The sequence below is a fragment of the Rhipicephalus microplus genome, unplaced genomic scaffold (assembly GCF_043290135.1).
Source record: "Rhipicephalus microplus isolate Deutch F79 unplaced genomic scaffold, USDA_Rmic scaffold_62, whole genome shotgun sequence".
Taxonomy (NCBI): Eukaryota; Metazoa; Arthropoda; class Arachnida; order Ixodida; family Ixodidae; genus Rhipicephalus; species Rhipicephalus microplus.
In genome coordinates, this window is record NW_027464635.1 from 953,102 (window position 1) to 970,850 (window position 17,749).

At 45.9% G+C, this 17,749-nt stretch overlaps 23 non-coding genes across 23 annotated transcripts; all 23 read right to left on the reverse strand.

Moving 5' to 3' along the window:
* Window positions 1-2,589: 2,589 nt before the first annotated feature.
* TRNAT-AGU (transfer RNA threonine (anticodon AGU)) lies at window positions 2,590-2,663 on the reverse strand. The gene has a single exon. It is a non-coding gene; the product is annotated as a tRNA-Thr (tRNA).
* A 1,264-nt stretch (window positions 2,664-3,927) lies between these two features.
* TRNAT-GGU (transfer RNA threonine (anticodon GGU)) lies at window positions 3,928-4,001 on the reverse strand. Its single transcript has one exon. It is a non-coding gene; the product is annotated as a tRNA-Thr (tRNA).
* Window positions 4,002-4,094: 93 nt separating this feature from the next.
* On the reverse strand, window positions 4,095-4,168 carry TRNAT-AGU (transfer RNA threonine (anticodon AGU)). Its single transcript has one exon. It is a non-coding gene; the product is annotated as a tRNA-Thr (tRNA).
* A 95-nt stretch (window positions 4,169-4,263) lies between these two features.
* TRNAS-AGA (transfer RNA serine (anticodon AGA)) lies at window positions 4,264-4,337 on the reverse strand. The gene has a single exon. It is a non-coding gene; the product is annotated as a tRNA-Ser (tRNA).
* Window positions 4,338-4,771: 434 nt separating this feature from the next.
* TRNAT-AGU (transfer RNA threonine (anticodon AGU)) lies at window positions 4,772-4,845 on the reverse strand. Its single transcript has one exon. It is a non-coding gene; the product is annotated as a tRNA-Thr (tRNA).
* Window positions 4,846-5,111: 266 nt separating this feature from the next.
* TRNAT-AGU (transfer RNA threonine (anticodon AGU)) lies at window positions 5,112-5,185 on the reverse strand. Its single transcript has one exon. It is a non-coding gene; the product is annotated as a tRNA-Thr (tRNA).
* A 769-nt stretch (window positions 5,186-5,954) lies between these two features.
* Window positions 5,955-6,028, reverse strand: TRNAA-AGC (transfer RNA alanine (anticodon AGC)). Its single transcript has one exon. It is a non-coding gene; the product is annotated as a tRNA-Ala (tRNA).
* A 434-nt stretch (window positions 6,029-6,462) lies between these two features.
* On the reverse strand, window positions 6,463-6,536 carry TRNAT-AGU (transfer RNA threonine (anticodon AGU)). The gene has a single exon. It is a non-coding gene; the product is annotated as a tRNA-Thr (tRNA).
* Window positions 6,537-6,972: 436 nt separating this feature from the next.
* Window positions 6,973-7,046, reverse strand: TRNAT-AGU (transfer RNA threonine (anticodon AGU)). Its single transcript has one exon. It is a non-coding gene; the product is annotated as a tRNA-Thr (tRNA).
* Window positions 7,047-7,311: 265 nt separating this feature from the next.
* Window positions 7,312-7,385, reverse strand: TRNAI-AAU (transfer RNA isoleucine (anticodon AAU)). Its single transcript has one exon. It is a non-coding gene; the product is annotated as a tRNA-Ile (tRNA).
* Window positions 7,386-7,479: 94 nt separating this feature from the next.
* TRNAT-AGU (transfer RNA threonine (anticodon AGU)) lies at window positions 7,480-7,555 on the reverse strand. The gene has a single exon. It is a non-coding gene; the product is annotated as a tRNA-Thr (tRNA).
* A 775-nt stretch (window positions 7,556-8,330) lies between these two features.
* Window positions 8,331-8,404, reverse strand: TRNAT-AGU (transfer RNA threonine (anticodon AGU)). Its single transcript has one exon. It is a non-coding gene; the product is annotated as a tRNA-Thr (tRNA).
* Window positions 8,405-8,669: 265 nt separating this feature from the next.
* On the reverse strand, window positions 8,670-8,743 carry TRNAI-AAU (transfer RNA isoleucine (anticodon AAU)). Its single transcript has one exon. It is a non-coding gene; the product is annotated as a tRNA-Ile (tRNA).
* A 94-nt stretch (window positions 8,744-8,837) lies between these two features.
* Window positions 8,838-8,913, reverse strand: TRNAT-AGU (transfer RNA threonine (anticodon AGU)). Its single transcript has one exon. It is a non-coding gene; the product is annotated as a tRNA-Thr (tRNA).
* A 435-nt stretch (window positions 8,914-9,348) lies between these two features.
* Window positions 9,349-9,422, reverse strand: TRNAT-AGU (transfer RNA threonine (anticodon AGU)). The gene has a single exon. It is a non-coding gene; the product is annotated as a tRNA-Thr (tRNA).
* A 937-nt stretch (window positions 9,423-10,359) lies between these two features.
* Window positions 10,360-10,433, reverse strand: TRNAA-AGC (transfer RNA alanine (anticodon AGC)). The gene has a single exon. It is a non-coding gene; the product is annotated as a tRNA-Ala (tRNA).
* A 432-nt stretch (window positions 10,434-10,865) lies between these two features.
* Window positions 10,866-10,939, reverse strand: TRNAT-AGU (transfer RNA threonine (anticodon AGU)). Its single transcript has one exon. It is a non-coding gene; the product is annotated as a tRNA-Thr (tRNA).
* Window positions 10,940-11,365: 426 nt separating this feature from the next.
* On the reverse strand, window positions 11,366-11,439 carry TRNAA-AGC (transfer RNA alanine (anticodon AGC)). Its single transcript has one exon. It is a non-coding gene; the product is annotated as a tRNA-Ala (tRNA).
* Window positions 11,440-12,043: 604 nt separating this feature from the next.
* On the reverse strand, window positions 12,044-12,117 carry TRNAS-AGA (transfer RNA serine (anticodon AGA)). Its single transcript has one exon. It is a non-coding gene; the product is annotated as a tRNA-Ser (tRNA).
* A 3,358-nt stretch (window positions 12,118-15,475) lies between these two features.
* Window positions 15,476-15,549, reverse strand: TRNAT-AGU (transfer RNA threonine (anticodon AGU)). Its single transcript has one exon. It is a non-coding gene; the product is annotated as a tRNA-Thr (tRNA).
* Window positions 15,550-17,167: 1,618 nt separating this feature from the next.
* TRNAS-AGA (transfer RNA serine (anticodon AGA)) lies at window positions 17,168-17,241 on the reverse strand. Its single transcript has one exon. It is a non-coding gene; the product is annotated as a tRNA-Ser (tRNA).
* Window positions 17,242-17,503: 262 nt separating this feature from the next.
* Window positions 17,504-17,577, reverse strand: TRNAS-ACU (transfer RNA serine (anticodon ACU)). Its single transcript has one exon. It is a non-coding gene; the product is annotated as a tRNA-Ser (tRNA).
* Window positions 17,578-17,672: 95 nt separating this feature from the next.
* Window positions 17,673-17,746, reverse strand: TRNAT-AGU (transfer RNA threonine (anticodon AGU)). The gene has a single exon. It is a non-coding gene; the product is annotated as a tRNA-Thr (tRNA).
* Window positions 17,747-17,749: the final 3 nt, after the last annotated feature.

The following is a 17,749-nucleotide window of genomic DNA, read 5'->3' on the forward strand; positions in this document are numbered from 1 at the left end:
TTGAAATACTTTAATGGTGTCACTACCTGAACATGACGGAACGCCGGCGCCGTGGCTTGGTTGGTTAAAGCACTTGTCCCAAAAGATCATGAGTTCGAAACACACCGGTGCCGCGAGAGTCAAGACTTTCTATTTTTTTTCCTAAATACAGTTCGAAATACTTCTAAAGGTGTCACTGCCTGGACATGACGGCACGCCAGCGCCGTGGTTCAGTTGATTAAAGCACTTGTCACAGGAGATCGTGAGTTCGAAACTCAACGGTGCCGCGAGAGTCAAGACTTTATATTTTTGTGTTTGTTAAATGCAGTTCGAAATACTTCAATGGTGTCACTGCCTGAACATGAAGGCACGCCTGCGCCGTGGTTTAGTTGGTTAAAGCGCTTGTCACAGGAGATCATGACTTCGAAACTCACCAGTGCCGCGAGAGTCAAGACTTTCTATTTTTGTGTTTGTTAAATGCGGTTCGAAATACTTTAATGGTGTCACTGCCGGAACATGACGGCACGCCGGCGCCGTGGCTTAGTTGGTTAAAGCACTTGTCACATGAGATCATGAGTTCGGAACTCACCGGTGCCGCGAGATTCAAGACTTTCTATTTTTTTTCTTAAATACAGTTCGAAATACTTCTAAAGGTGTCACTGCCTGAACATGACGGCACGCCGGCGCCGTGGTTTGGTTGGTTAAAGCGCTTGTCACAGGAGATCATGACTTCGAAACTCACCGGTGCCGCGAGAGTCAAGACTTTCTATTTTGGTGTTTGTGAAATGCAGTTCGAAATACTTTAATGGTGTCACTGCCTGAACATGACGGCATGCTGGCGCCGTGGCTTAGTTGATTAAAGCACTTGTCACAGGAGATCGTGAGTTCGAAACTCAACGGTGCCGCGAGAGTGAAGACTTTCTATTTTGTTGTTTCTCAAATGCAGTTCGAAATACTTTAATGGTGTCACTGCCTGAACATGACGGCACGTCGGCGCCGTGGCTTAGTTGATTAAAGCACTTGTCACAGGAGATCATGAGTTTGAAACTCACCGGTGCCGCGAGAGTCAAGACTTTCTATTTTTGTGTTTGTTAAATGCAGTTCGAAATACTTTAATGGTGTCACTGCCTGAACATGACGGCACGCCGGCGCCGTGGCTTACTTGATTAAAGCACTTGTCACAGGAGATCATGAGTTTGAAACTCACCGGTGCCGCGAAAGTCAAGACTCTCTATTTTTTTTGTTTCCTAATTGCTGCTCGAAATACTTCTAATGGTGTCACTGCCTGAACATGACGGCACGCCGGCGCCGTGGCTTACTTGATTAAAGCTCTTGTCACAGGAGATCATGAGCTCGAAACTCACAGGTGCCGCGAGAGTCAAGACTTTCTATTTTTTTGTTTCCTAAATGCAGTTCGAAATATTTTAATGGTGTCACTGCCTGAACATGACGGCACGCCGGCGCCGTGGCTTACTTGATTAAAGCACTTGTCACAGGAGATCATGAGTTCGAAACTCACCGGTGCCGCGAAAGTCAAGACTTTCTATTTTTTTTGTTTCTTAAATGCAGTTCGAAATACTTCTAATGGTGTCACTGCCTGAACATGACGGCACGCCGGCGCCATGGCTTACTTGATTAAAGCTCTTGTCACAGGAGATCATGAGCTCGAAACTCACAGGTGCCGCGAGAGTCAAGACTTTCTATTTTTTTTGTTTCTTAAATGCAGTTCGGAATACTTTAATGGTGTCACTGCCTGAAAATGACGGCACGCCGGTGCCATGGCTTAGTTGAATAAAGCACTTGTCACAGGAGATCATGAGTTCGAAACTCACCGGTGCTGCAGCGTCTTGTTCAGGCAGTCACACCATCAGAAGTATTTCGAACTAAACTTCGAAAACAAAAAAAAACTAGAGAGCCGTTTGTCTTGACTCTCGAAGCACCGGTGAGATTCGAACTCACGATCTTCTTTTTACTAGACAGGCGCTTTAACTAACTAAGCCACAGCGCCTGCGCAGCGTCTTGTTCAGGCAGTGACACCATCAGAATTATTTCGAACTAAACTTCGAAAACGAAAAACTAGAGAGACATTTATCTTGACTCTCGAGGCACCGGTGAGATTCGAACTCATGATCTCCTGTTTACTAGACAGGCGCTTTAACCAACTAAGCGACGGCGCTTGTGCAGCGTCTTGTTCAGGCAGTGACACCATCAGAAGTATTTCGAACTATACTTCGAAAACAAAAAACTAGAGAGACGTTAGTCTTGACTCTCGAGGCACCGGTGAGATTCAAAATCACGATCTCCTGTTTACTAGACAGGCGCTTTAACCAACTAAGCCACGGTGCGTGCGCAGCGTCTTGTTCAGGCAGAGACACCATCAGAAGGTTTTCGAACTAAACTTCGAAAACAAAACACTAGAGAGACGTTTGTCTTGACTCTCGAGGCACCGGTGAGATTCGAACTCATGATCTCCTGTTTACTAGACAGGCGCTTTAACTAAATAAGCCACGGCTCCTGCGCCTCGTCTTCTTCAGGCAGTGACACTATCAGAAGTATTTCGAACTAAACTTCGAAAACAAAATACTAGAGAGACGTTTGTCTTTACTCTCGAGGCACCGGTGAGATTCGAACTCACGATCTCCTGTTTACTAGACAGGCGCTTTAACCAACTAAGCCACGGCGCCCGCGCAGCGTCTTGTTCAGACAGTGACACCATCAGAAGTATTTCAAACTATACTTCGAAAACAAAAAAACTAGAGAGACGTTTGTCTTGACTCTCGAGGCACCGGTGAGATTCGAAATCATGATCTCCTGTTTACTAGACAGGCACTTTAACCAACTAAGCCACGGCGCCCGCGCAGCCTCTTGTTCAGCCAGTGGCACCATCAGAAGTATTTCGAACTAAACTTCGAAAACGAGAAAGTAGAGAGACGTTTATCTTGACTCTCGAGGCACCGGTGAGACCCGAACTCATTATCTCCTGTTCAGTAGACAGGCGCTTTTAACCAACTAAGCCACGGCGCTTGTGCAGCGTCTTGTTCAGGCAGTGACACCATCAGAAGTATTTCGAAGTAAACTTCGAAAACAAAAGTACTAAAAGTTGGGCGAGTTGGTACTCGATCATGACTTCTTTGCGCAAACACGTAACGGACACAAGGAAAAGAGGCAAACAACACGGGCGCCCGTGTTCTTTGCCTCTTTTCCTTGTGTCCGTGTTTGCGTAAAGAAGTCATGAATGTTCGAAAACAAAAAAACTCGATAGACGTTAGTCTTGACTTCCGAGGCACCGGTGAGATTCCAACTCACGATCTCCTCTTTACTAGACAGGTGCTTTAACCAACTAAGCCACGGCGCCTGCGCAGCGTCTTGTTCAGGCAGTTACACCACCAGAAGTATTTCGAACTAAACTTTGAAAACAAGAAAACTAGAGAGACGTTTGTCTTGACTCTCGAGGCACCGTTGAGATTCGATCTCCTGTTTACTAGACAGGCGCTTTAACCAACAAAGCCACGGCGCCTGCGCAGCGTCTTGTTCAGGCAGTGACACCATCAGAAGTATTTCGAACTGAACTTCGAAAACAAAAACTGGAGAGAGGTTAGTCTTGACTCCCGAGGCACCGGTGAGCTTCGAACTCACGATTTCCTGTTTACTAGACAGGCGCTTCAACTAACTAAGCCACGGTGCCTGCGCAGCGTCTTCTTCAGGCAGTGACACCATCAGAAGTATTTCGAACTAAACTTCGAAAACAAAAGCAGTGAAAGTTGGGCGAGTTGGTACTCGATCATGACTTCTTTGCGGAAAGACGTACACGGACACAAGGAAAAGAGGCAAACAACACGGGCGCCCGTGTTGTTTGCCTCTTTTCTTTGTGTCCGTGTACGTGTTTGCGCAAAAAAGTCATGAATGTTCGAAAACAAAAAACTAGAGAGACGTCAGTCTTGACTCCCGAGGCACCGGTGAGATTCGAACTCACGATCTCCTGCTTACCAGACAGGCGCTTTAACTAACTAAGCCACGGCCCCTGCAGCGACTTGTTCAGGCAGTGACACCATCAGAAGTATTTCGAACTACACTTCGAAAACAAAAAACTAGAGAGATGTTAGTCTTTACTCTCGAGGCACCGGTGAGATTCGAACTCACGATCTCCGGTTTACTAGACAGGCGCTTTAACCAACTAAGCCACGGCGCCTGCGCAGCGTGTTGTTCAGGCAGTGACACCATCAGAAGTATTTCGAACTAAACTTCGAAAACAAAAAACTAGAGAGACGTTTGTCTTGACTCTCGAAGCACCGTTGAGATTCGAACTCACGATCTCCTGTTTTCTAGACAGGCGCTTTAACTAACTAAGCCACGGCGCCTGCGCAGTGTCTTGTTCAGGCAGTGACACCATCAGAAGTATTTCGAACTAAACTTCGAGAACAAAAAGCTAGAGAGACGTTTGTCTTGACTCTCGAGGCACCGGTGAGATTCGAACTCACGATCTCCTGTTTACTAGACAGGCGCTTTAATCAACTAAACCACAGCACCTGTGCAGCGTCTTGTTCAGGCAGTGACACCATCAGAAGTATTTCGAACTAAACTTCGAAAACAAAAAAACTAGAGAGATGTTAGTCTTGACTCTCAAAGCACCGGTGAGATTCGAACTCACGATCTGTTGTTTACTAGACAGGCGCTTTAACCAACTAAGCCACGGCGCCTGCGCAGCCTCTTGTTCAGGCAGTGACACCATCAGAGGTATTTCGAACTAAACTTCGAGAACAAAAAGCTAGAGAGACGTTTGTCCTGACTCTCGAGGCACCGGTGAGATTCGAACTCACGATCTCCTGTTTACTAGACAGGCGCTTTAACCAACTAAGCCACGGCACCTGTGCAGCGTCATGTTCAGGCAGTGACACCATCAGAAGTATTTCGAACTAAACTTCGAAAACAAAAAAATTAGAGAGACGTTAGTCTTCACTCTCGAGGCACCGGTGAGATTCGAACTCTCGATCTCCTGTTTACTAGACATGCGCTTTAACCAACTAAGCCACGGCACCTGCGCAGCCTCTTGTTCAGGCAGTGACACCATCAGAAGTATTTCGAACTAAACTTCGAAAACAAAAAAACTAGAAAGACGATAGTCTTGACACTCGAGGCACCGGTGAGATTCGAACTCACGATCTCCTGTTTACTAGACAGGCGCTTTAACCAACTAAGCCACGGCGCCTGCGCAGCGTCTTGTTCAGGCAGTGACACCATCAGAAGTATTTCGAACTATACTTCGAAAACAAAATATTACAGAGAAATTTGTCTTGTCTCTCGAGGTACCGGTGAGATTCGAGCTCACTATCTCCTGTTTACTAGACAGGTGAGATAACGAACTAAGACACGGTGACTGCGCAGCATCTTCTTCAGGCAGTGACACCATTAGAAGCATTTTAAATCATACTTCAAAAACAACAAAACTAGAGAGAGGTTTGTCTTGACTCTCGAGGCACCGGTGAGGTTCGAACTCACGATATCCTGTTTACTAGACAGGCGCTTTATCTGGAGAAGCTACGGCGCCTGCGCAGCGTCTTGTTCAGGCAGTCACACCATCAGAAGAATTTCGAACTAAACTTCGAAAACAAAAAACTAGAGAGACGGTTGCCTTGACTCTCGAGGCACCGGTGAGATTCGAACTTACGATCTCCTGTTTACTAGACAGGCGCTTTAACTAACTAAGCCACGGCGCCTGCGCAGCGTCTTGTACAGGCAGTCACACTATCAGAAGTATTTCGAGCTAAACCTCGAAATCAAAAGTACTGAAAGTTGGGCGAGTTGGTACTCGATCATGACTTTGCGCAAACACGTACACGGACACAAGGAAAAGAGGCAAACAACACGGGCGCCCGTGTCGTTTGCCTCTTTTCCTTGAGTCCGTGTACGTGTTTGCGCAAAAAAAGTCATGAATGTTCGAAAACAAAAAACTAGAGAGACGTTTTTCTTGACTCTCGAGGCACCGGTGAGATTCGAACTCACGATCTCCTGTTTGCTAGACAGGCGCTTTAACTAACTAAGCCACGGCGCCTGCGCAGCGTCGTGTTCAGGGAGTCACACCATTAGAAGAATTTCGAACTAAACTTCGAAAACAAAAAACTAGAGAGACGGTTGCCTTGACTCTCGAGGCACCGGTGAGATTCGAACTCATGCTCTCCTGTTTACTAGACAGGCGCTTTAACCAACTAAATCACGGCGCCTGCGCAGCGTCTTGTTTGGGCAGTGACACCATCAAAAGTATTTCGAACTAAACTTCGAAAACAAAAAAAACTAGAGAGAGGTTTGTCTTGACTCTCGAGGCACCGGTGAGATTTGAACTACGATCTCCTATTTACTAGACAGGCGCTTTAACTAACTAAGCTACGGCATCTGCGCAGCGTCTTGTTCAGGCAGTCACACCATCAGAAGTATTTGGAACTATACTTCGAAAAAAAAAAACAAGAGAGACGCTAGAATTCACTCTCGAGGCACCGGTGAGATTCGAACTCACGATCTCCTGTTTACTAGACAGGCGCTTTAACTAACTAAGCCACGGCGCCTGCGCAGTGTCTTGTTCAGTCAGTGACGCCATCAGAAGTATTTCGAACTATACTTCGAAAACAAGAAAACTAGAGAGACGTTAGTCTTCACTCTCGAGGCACCGGTGAGATTCGAACTTTCGATCTCCTGTTTACTAGACATGCGCTTTAACCAACTAAGCCACGGCGCCTGCGCAGCGTCTTGTTCAGGCTGTGACACCATCAGAAGTATTTCGAACTAAGCTTCGAAAACAAGAAAACTAGAGAGACGTTAGTCTTCACTCTCGAGGCACCGGTGAGATTCGAACTCTCAATCTCCTGTTTACTAGACATGCGCTTTAACCAACTAAGCCACGGCACCTGCGCAGCCTCTTGTTCAGGCAGTGACACCATCAGTAGTATTTCGAACTGAACTTCGAAAACAAAAAAACTAGAAAGACCTTAGTCCTGACTCTCGAGGCACCGGTGAGATTCGAACTCACGATCTCCTGTTTACTAGACAGGCGCTTTAACCAACTAAGCCACGGCGCCTGCGCAGCGTCTTGTTCAGGCAGTGACACCCTCAGAAGTATTTCGAACTATACTTCGAAAACAAAAAATTACAGAGAAATTTGTCTTGTCTCTCGAGGTACCGGTGAGATTCGAGCTCACTATCTCCTGTTTACTAGACAGGTGAGATAACGAACTAAGACACGGTGACTGCGCAGCATCTTCTTCAGGCAGTGACACCATTAGAAGCATTTTAAATCATACTTCAAAAACAACAAAACTAGAGAGATGTTTGTCTTGACTCTCGAGGCACCGGTGAGATTCGAACTCACGATCTCCTGTTTATTAGACAGGCGCTTTAACTAACTCAGCCACGGCGCCTGCGCAGCGTTTTGTTCAGGCAGTGACACCATCAGAAGTATTTCGAACTAAACTTCGAAAACAAAAAAACTAGAGAGACGTGAGTCTCGAGTCTCGATACACCGGTGAGATTCGAACTCACGATCTCCTGTTTACTAGACAGGCGCTTTAACCAACTAAGCCACGGCGCCTGCGCAGCGTCTTGTTCAGGCAGTGACACCATCAGAAGTATTTCGAACTATACTTCGAAAACAAAAAATTACAGAGAAATTTGTCTTGTCTCTCGAGGTACCGGTGAGATTCGAGCTCACTATCTCCTGTTTACTAGACAGGTGAGATAACGAACTAAGACACGGTGACTGCGCAGCATCTTCTTCAGGCAGTGACACCATTAGAAGCATTTTAAATCATACTTCAAAAACAACAAAACTAGAGACAGGTTTGTCTTGACTCTCGAGGCACCGGTGAGATTCGAACTCACGATCTCCTGTTTAATAGACAGGTGCTTTAACTGGAGAAGCCACGGCGCCTGCGCAGTGTCTTGTTCAGTCAGTGACGCCATCAGAAGTATTTCGAACTATACTTCGAAAACAAGAAAACTAGAGAGACGTTAGTCTTCACTCTCGAGGCACCGGTGAGATTCGAACTCTCGATCTCCTGTTTACTAGACATGCGCTTTAACCAACTAAGCCACGGCGCCTGCGCAGCGTCTTGTTCAGGCTGTGACACCATCAGAAGTATTTCGAACTAAGCTTCGAAAACAAGAAAACTAGAGAGACGTTAGTCTTCACTCTCGAGGCACCGGTGAGATTCGAACTCTCAATCTCCTGTTTACTAGACATGCGCTTTAACCAACTAAGCCACGGCACCTGCGCAGCCTCTTGTTCAGGCAGTGACACCATCAGTAGTATTTCGAACTGAACTTCGAAAACAAAAAAACTAGAAAGACCTTAGTCCTGACTCTCGAGGCACCGGTGAGATTCGAACTCACGATCTCCTGTTTACTAGACAGGCGCTTTAACCAACTAAGCCACGGCGCCTGCGCAGCGTCTTGTTCAGGCAGTGACACCCTCAGAAGTATTTCGAACTATACTTCGAAAACAAAAAATTACAGAGAAATTTGTCTTGTCTCTCGAGGTACCGGTGAGATTCGAGCTCACTATCTCCTGTTTACTAGACAGGTGAGATAACGAACTAAGACACGGTGACTGCGCAGCATCTTCTTCAGGCAGTGACACCATTAGAAGCATTTTAAATCATACTTCAAAAACAACAAAACTAGAGAGATGTTTGTCTTGACTCTCGAGGCACCGGTGAGATTCGAACTCACGATCTCCTGTTTATTAGACAGGCGCTTTAACTAACTCAGCCACGGCGCCTGCGCAGCGTTTTGTTCAGGCAGTGACACCATCAGAAGTATTTCGAACTAAACTTCGAAAACAAAAAAACTAGAGAGACGTGAGTCTCGAGTCTCGATACACCGGTGAGATTCGAACTCACGATCTCCTGTTTACTAGACAGGCGCTTTAACCAACTAAGCCACGGCGCCTGCGCAGCGTCTTGTTCAGGCAGTGACACCATCAGAAGTATTTCGAACTATACTTCGAAAACAAAAAATTACAGAGAAATTTGTCTTGTCTCTCGAGGTACCGGTGAGATTCGAGCTCACTATCTCCTGTTTACTAGACAGGTGAGATAACGAACTAAGACACGGTGACTGCGCAGCATCTTCTTCAGGCAGTGACACCATTAGAAGCATTTTAAATCATACTTCAAAAACAACAAAACTAGAGACAGGTTTGTCTTGACTCTCGAGGCACCGGTGAGATTCGAACTCACGATCTCCTGTTTAATAGACAGGTGCTTTAACTGGAGAAGCCACGGCGCCTGCGCAGCGTCTTGTTCAGGCAGTGACACCATCAGAAGTATTTGGAACTATATTTCGAAAACAAAAAAACTAGAGAGATGTTCGTCTTGACTCTCGAGGCACCGGTGAGATTCGAACTCACGATCTCCTGTTTACTAGACAGGCACTTTAACCAACTAAGCCACGGCGCCTGCGGCGTCTGTTTCAGGCAGTGACACCATCAGAAGTATTTCGAACTAAACTTCGAAAACAAAAAATTAGAGAGACGTTTGTCTTGACTCTCGAGGAACCAGTGAGATTCGAACTCACGATCTCCTAATTATTAGACAGGCGCTTTAACTAACCAAGCCACGGCGCCTGCGCAGCGTCTTGTTCAGGCAGTGACACCATCAGAAGTATTTCGAACTAAGCTTCGAAAACAAAAAACTGGATAGACGTTAGTCTTGACTCCCGAAGCACCGGTGAGATTCGAACTCACGATTTCCTGTTTACTAGACAGGCGCTTTAACTAACTAAGCCACGGCGCCTGCACAGCGTCTTAATCAGGCAGTGACACCATCAGAAGTATTTCGAACTATACTTCGAAAACAAAAATCTAGGGAGACGTTAGTCTTGACTCTCGAGGCACCGGTGAGATTCGAACTCATGATCTCCTGTTTACTACACAGGCGCTTTAACCAACTAAGCCACGGTGCCTGCGCAGCGCCTTGTTCAGGCAGTGACACCATTAGAAGTATTTAGAACTATACTTCGAAAAGAAAAAACTAGAGAGACGTTAGTCTTGACTCTCGAGGCACCGGTGAGATTCGAACTCATGATCTCCTGTTTACTACACAGGCGCTTTAACCAACTAAGCCACGGTGCCTGCGCAGCGCCTTGTTCAGGCAGTGACACCATTAGAAGTATTTAGAACTATACTTCGAAAAGAAAAAACTAGAGAGACGTTAGTCTTGACTCTCGAGGACCCCTGAGATTCGAACTCAGGATCTCCTGTTTACTAGACAGGCGCTTTAACCAACTAAGCCACGGCGCCTGCGCAGTGTGCTCTTCAGGCAGTGACACCATCAAAAGTATTTCGAAATAAACTGCGAAAACAAAAAACTAGAGAGAGGTTTGTCTTGACTCTCGAGGCACCGGTGAGCATCGAACTCACGATCTCCTGTTTGCTAGACAGGCGCTTTAACCAACTAAATCACGGCGCCTGCGCAGCGTCTTGTTCGGGCAGTGACACCATCAAAAGTATTTCGAACTAAACTTCGAAAACAAAAAACTAGAGAGAGGTTTGTCTTGACTCTCGAGGCACCGGTGAGATTTGAACTACGATCTCCTATTTACTAGACAGGCGCTTTAACTAACTAAGCTACGGCGTCTGCGCAGCGTCTTGTTCAGGCAGTGACACCATCAAAAGTATTTCGAAATAAACTTCAAAAACAAAAAACTAGAGAGACGTTAGTCATGACCCTCGAGGCACCGGTGAGATTCGAACTCACGATATCCTGTTTACTAGACAGGCGCTTTATCTGGAGAAGCTACGGCGCCTGCGCAGCGTCTTGTTCAGGCAGTGACACCATCAGAAAGATTTGGAACTATACTTCGAAAACAAAAAACAAAAGAGACGCTAGTCTTCACTCTCGAGGCACCGGTGAGATTCGAACTCACGATCTCCTGTTTACTAGACAGGCGCTTTAACTAACTAAGCCACGGCGCCTGCGCAGCGTCTTGTTCAGGCAGTCACACCATCAGAAGAATTTCAAACTAAACTTCGAAAACAAAAAACTAGAGAGACGGTTGCCTTGACTCTCGAGGCACCGGTGAGATTCGAACTCACGATCTCCTGTTTACTAGACACGCGCTTTAACTAACTAAGCCACGGCGCCTGCGCAGCGTCTTGTTCAGGCAGTCACACTATCAGAAGTATTTCGAGCTAAACCTCGAAATCAAAAGTACTGAAAGTTGGGCGAGTTGGTACTCGATCATGACTGCGCAAACACGTACACGGACACAAGGAAAAGAGGCAAACAACACGGGCGCCCGTGTCGTTTGCCTCTTTTCCTTGAGTCCGTGTACGTGTTTGCGCAAAAAGTCATGAATGTTCGAAAACAAAAAACTAGAGAGACGTTTGCCTTGACTCTCGAGGCACCGGTGAGATTCGAACTCACGATCTCCTGTTTGCTAGACAGGCGCTTTAACTAAGTAAGCCACGGCGCCTGCGCAGCATTGTGTTCAGGCCGTCACACCATAAGAAGTATTTCGAACTATACTTCGAAAACATGAAAACTAGAGAGACGTTAGTCTTCACTCTCGAGGCACCGGTGAGATCGAACTCTCGATCTCCTGTTTACTAGACATGCGCTTTAACCAACTAAGCCATGGCACCTGCGCAGCCTCTTGTTCAGGCAGTGACACCATCAGAAGTATTTCGAACTAAACTTTGAAAACAAAAAAACTAGAAAGACGTTAGTCTTGACTCTCGAGGCACCGGTGAGATTCAAAGTCACGATCTCCTGTTTACTAGACAGGCGCTTTAACGAACTAAGCCACGGCGCCTGCGCAGCGTCTTGTTCAGGCAGTGACACCATCAGAAGTATTTCGAACTATACTTCGAAAACAAAAAATTACAGAGAAATTTGTCTTGTCTCTCGAGGTACCGGTGAGATTCGAGCTCACTATCTCCTGTTTACTAGACAGGTGAGATAACGAACTAAGACACGGTGACTGCGCAGCATCTTCTTCAGGCAGTGACACCATTAGAAGCATTTTATATAATACTTCAAAAACAAAAAAACTAGAGAGAGGTATATCTTGACCCTCGAGGCACCGGTGAGATTCGAACTCATGATCTCCTGTTTTCTAGACAGGCGCTTTCACTAACTAAGCCACGGCGCCTGCGCAGTGTCTTGTTCAGGCAGTGACACCATCAGAAGTATTTCGAACTAAACTTCGAGAACAAAAAGCTAGAGAGACGTTTGTCTTGACTCTCGAGGCACCGGTGAGATTCGAACTCACGATCTCCTGTTTACTAGACAGGCGCTTTAATCAACTAAGCCACAGCACCTGTGCAGCGTCTTGTTCAGGCAGTGACACCATCAGAAGTATTTCGAACTAAACTTCGAAAACAAAAAAACTAGAGAGATGTTAGTCTTGACTCTCGAGGCACCGGTGAGATTCGAACTCACGATCTGTTGTTTACTAGACAGGCGCTTTAACCCATTATTGCCCCTTGTTGCATATCTGCAACACCCATGTCCGTGCCCTGCCGATTGCAAGGATCCTAATGCACCGGTATAAGTTGTTCATACTATGTTATTTTGAGGGTTCTTCGTTCCACGCAGTACAATTTTCAGCCGCTTGGGGGCCACATTCGTCGTATCTGCAGTTTTCAAAATGGCAGCATCCATGTCGTCGTCGAGCTCCGCAAACAAGGTAGTGTAAATATTTTTTTATGAGCCCTCAAGTTAATCTGCGCTGCTTTTTTCACTGAATGTGTGTTCGAAACACTCTTGACAGTAATCTAGAATCCAAAAGTTAGTTTTTTGCTAGCTCTGTTCGAGAAAATATTTTTTGCACGTGGTGTGTTGCACATATGCAACAGTGGGCACTAAATGCCACAATTTTCATTGTTGCAAATATGCAACATGGCTTTGCTGCTTAAAAGGCATGTTACATATCGTGACACGCATTCGTTTGGAGTGTGTGAACGGATGTTTGTTTGCTAATATTGCTGTTTTAACAACTTTTCAGGGACATACTGCAATTTCAACCTCAACATTCTATTCTGTTCTAAAAGAGAGGCCGAAGGGTTTTGTTCATGCAAACCTGCTGGATGTTATCGACCCTAATGAGAGCGATTTTTCCGCTGATGAAAAAAAAGTGACGAAGAAATGTCTGGAGACCGCAGTGATGAAGGAGATGCCATCCAAACTGAGGTAAAAGAAGCTGAGGAAGAGGTTGCTACCTCGACGGATGCGCCTTCTGTAGATCGGACACCGCGGAACATGAAAAGGCGGTACACATGGGTGAAAAAGGATTTTGATATCGAGGCAGTTAGTTTCGAGAACAACTTTCCGCTGCCACCTGCAGAGCCGCTGAGTGCAGTGGAATACTTTGACGTGTTTGTTTCTCGATCCATGCTAAAGGCTGTCGTCGATGAAAGCAATAAGTACTACTTTCAAAAACATGGAACCACTCTAAACCTCACCGTAGAAAAACTTACACCTGTGCTGGGCATGTTTTTCAGGATGGGACTTGTAAACATGCACAGGGTTCGTGCGCATTGGGAAAATGAAAGTAGATATGAATTAGTAGCCCAGGTAATGTCCCATAACATATTCGAAAAGATCACAAGCCACCTGCATTTTTTCGATAATGAAGCGGCCAATGACAAAGTAAAAGAAGACAAATGCTGGAAAGTGCGCCCATGGCTCAGTTCCTTGCGCAGCAACATGGTTGTCTTGCCCCAAGAAAAAAAATCTGCAGTGGACGAAATCTTGATCCCTTTCTGTGGGCGGTGTTACGTTCGTCAGTACATGCCTAATAAACCAAAGAGTAAATGGGGTCTAAAACTTTGGGCACGTTCCGGGGAATCAGGTCTGTGTTATGATTTTGATGTCTACCAGCGCTGCAACAAAGGTTTTTATGGCAGCCAGGGTGGCTACCAGCTTGGGTTGGGAGCTGATGTCGTGCTCCAGCTGTGTTCCAGCCTACCGAAGCGCGACGACAACCTAGTCGTCGCTGATAACTTCTTCACAGGCCCTCAGCTTGTAGAGGAACTTTCAAGAAAGGGAATTTTCTATATTGGTACGGTTCGTGAAAACAGACTGAGCTGCAGCAAGTTGATGGAGGAGAAATTGATGAAAAAGCAAGGTCGGGGCACCTGTGATACGTCAGTTACTTTGTGTGACCAAAAGACAATGGCGGCAGCGAAGTGGCACGACAACCGCACTGTTACTCTTCTTTCGAACTGCATTGGTGCTGCCTCGCTTACATCAGTCAAAAGGTGGGACAGCAAGGAGAAAAAGCACATTTTTGTCAATTGTCCAGTGATCATTCCTTCCTACAACAGATCAATGGGTGGCGTGGATCTTCTTGACAAAATGGGCTTCTCCTATCGCTTTTCTAACAGGTCTAAACGCTGGTATATATATTTGTTTTGGCACACGCTCAAAATATCAGCTGTTAATGCATGGTTCATGCACAAGAAAATTCTCCAGCAGCACAAACGGCCACCTACATCCTTGAGAGAATTTCTCTCTGAGCTCGAAACAAGTCTGATCTTACTCAACAAACGACCACCAGGGCGCCCTTCGATTCAGAATGTCACATCATTCAAGATAGTGTGCCTAAATGTCCCCCAGGATGTCAGAAGAGACAGCAAGGAGCACTGGCCCACATGGAATGCAAAACAGAACCGCTGTAAGGCATGCCCAGGAGGGTACACCTATGTTTCGTGTGCCAAGTGTAAGGTGATGTTGTGTTTCAACAAAGACCGTAACTGTTTTGTTAGTTTTCACCAGTAGGCACCAAACAGCTATGCTTCAGCTTTGTGCTTTCTTCAATTTGAAAATTCGCCAAAATAATTGGTGGCAATAAAAAGTTTTTTTTCACTTGGCTTGGCCTGCATTTTATACACTACTGGCCAATGTTGCACATATGCAACATCCCATTAATAACTTACAGACTATATCTTCAAGGTTTTTATTGAACATTTGTACTCCTAGTGACTCTAAGAGCATGGCCAAGAAATATTTTGAAGTTTGAAAAAATGTTTCTCATACTGGGAATTATTGGGTTAACCAACTAAGCCACGGCGCCTTCGCAGCCTCTTGTTCATGCAGTGACACCATCAGAAGTATTTCGAACTAAACTTCGAGAACAAAAAGCTAGAGAGACGTTTGTCTTGACTCTCGAGGCACCGGTGAGATTCGAACTCATGATCTCCTGTTTACTAGACAGGCGCTTGAACCAACTAAGCCACGGCACCTGTGCAGCGTCATGTTCAGGCAGTGACACCATCAGAAGTATTTCGAACTAAACTTCGAAAACAAAAATTAGAGAGACGTTAGTCTTCACTCTCGAGGCACCGGTGAGATTCGAACTCTCGATCTCCTGTTTACTAGACATGCGCTTTAACCAACTAAGCCACGGCACCTGCGCAGCCTCTTGTTCAGGCAGTGACACCATCAGAAGTATTTCGAACTAAACTTCGAAAACAAAACAACTAGAAAGACGTTAGTCTTGACACTCGAGGCACCGGTGAGATTCGAACTCACGATCTCCTGTTTACTAGACAGGCGCTTTAACCAACTAAGCCACGGCGCCTGCGCAGCGTCTTGTTCAGGCAGTGACACCATCAGCAGTATTTCGAAATATACTTCGAAAACAAAATATTACAGAGAAATTTGTCTTGTCTCTCGAGGTACCGGTGAGATTCGAGCTCACTATCTCCTGTTTACTAGACAGGTGAGATAACGAACTAAGACACGGTGACTGCGCAGCATCTTCTTCAGGCAGTGACACCATTAGAAGCATTTTAAATCATACTTCAAAAACAACAAAACTAGAGAGAGGTTTGTCTTGACTCTCGAGGCACCAGTGAGATTCGAACTCACGATCTCCTGTTTAATAGACAGGTGCTTTAACTGGAGAAGCCACGGCGCCTGCGCAGCGTCTTGTTCAGGCAGTGACACCATCAGAAGTATTTGGAACTATATTTCGAAAACAAAAAACTAGACAGACGCTAGTTTTCACTCTCGAGGCACCGGTGAGAGTAGAACTCACGATATCCTGTTTACTAGACAGGCGCTTTATCTGGAGAAGCTACGGCGCCTGCGCAGCGTCGTGTTCAGGGAGTCACACCATAAGAAGAATTTCGAACTAAACTTCGAAAACAAAAAACTAGAGAGACGGTTGCCTTGACTCTCGAGGCACCGGTGAGATTCGAACTCATGCTCTCCTGTTTACTAGACAGGCGCTTTAACCAACTAAATCACGGCGCCTGCGCAGCGTCTTGTTCGGGCAGTGACACCATCAAAAGTATTTCGAACTAAACTTCGAAAACAAAAAAACTAGAGAGAGGTTTGTCTTGACTCTCGAGGCACCGGTGAGATTTGAACTACGATCTCCTATTTACTAGACAGGCGCTTTAACTAACTAAGCTACGGCATCTGCGCAGCGTCTTGTTCAGGCAGTCACACCATCAGAAGTATTTGGAACTATACTTCGAAAAAAAAACAAGAGAGACGCTAGAATTCACTCTCGAGGCACCGGTGAGATTCGAACTCACGATCTCCTGTTTACTAGACAGGCGCTTTAACTAACAAAGCCACGGCGCCTGCGCAGTGTCTTGTTCAGTCAGTGACGCCATCAGAAGTATTTCGAACTATACTTCGAAAACAAGAAAACTAGAGAGACGTTAGTCTTCACTCTCGAGGCACCGGTGAGATTCGAACTCTCGATCTCCTGTTTACTAGACATGCGCTTTAACCACTTAAGCCACGGCACCTGCGCAGCCCCTTGTTCAGGCAGTGACACCATAAGAAGTATTTCGAACTGAACTTCGAAAACAAAAAAACTAGAGAGATGTTAGTCTTGACTCTCGAGGCACCGGTGAGATTTGAACTCACGATCTGTTGTTTACTAGACAGGCGCTTTAACCAAATAAGCCACGGCGCCTGCGCAGCGTCTTGTTCAGGCAGTGACACCATCAGAAGTATTTCGAACTATACTTCGAAAACAAAAAATTACAGAGAAATTTGTCTTGTCTCTCGAGGTACCGGTGAGATTCGAGCTCACTATCTCCTGTTTACTAGACAGGTGAGATAACGAACTAAGACACGGTGACTGCGCAGCATCTTCTTCAGGCAGTGACACCATTAGAAGCATTTTATATATTACTTCAAAAACAAAAAAACTAGAGAGAGGTATATCTTGACCCTCGAGGCACCGGTGAGATTCGAACTCACGATCTCCTGTTTTCTAGACAGGCGCTTTAACTAACTAAGCCACGGCGCCTGCGCAGTGTCTTGTTCAGGCAGTGACACATCAGAAGTATTTCGAACTACACTTCGAGAACAAAAAGCTAGAGACGTTTGTCTTGACTCTCGAGGCACCGGTGAGATTTGAACTCACGATCTCCTGTTTACTAGACAGGCGCTTTAATCAACTAAGCCACAGCACCTGTGCAGCGTCTTGTTCAGGCAGTGACACCATCAGAAGTATTTCGAACTAAACTTCGAAAACAAAAAAACTAGAGAGATGTTAGTCTTGACTCTCGAGGCACCGGTGAGATTCGAACTCACGATCTGTTGTTTAGTAGACAGGCGCTTTAACCAACTAAGCCACGGAGCCTGCGCAGCCTCTTGTTCAGGCAGTGACACCATCAGAAGTATTTCGAACTAAACTTCGAGAACAAAAAGCTAGAGAGACGTTTGTCTTGACTCTCGAGGCACCGGTGAGATTCGAACTCACGATCTCCTGTTTACTAGACAGGCGCTTGAACCAACTAAGCCACGGCACCTGT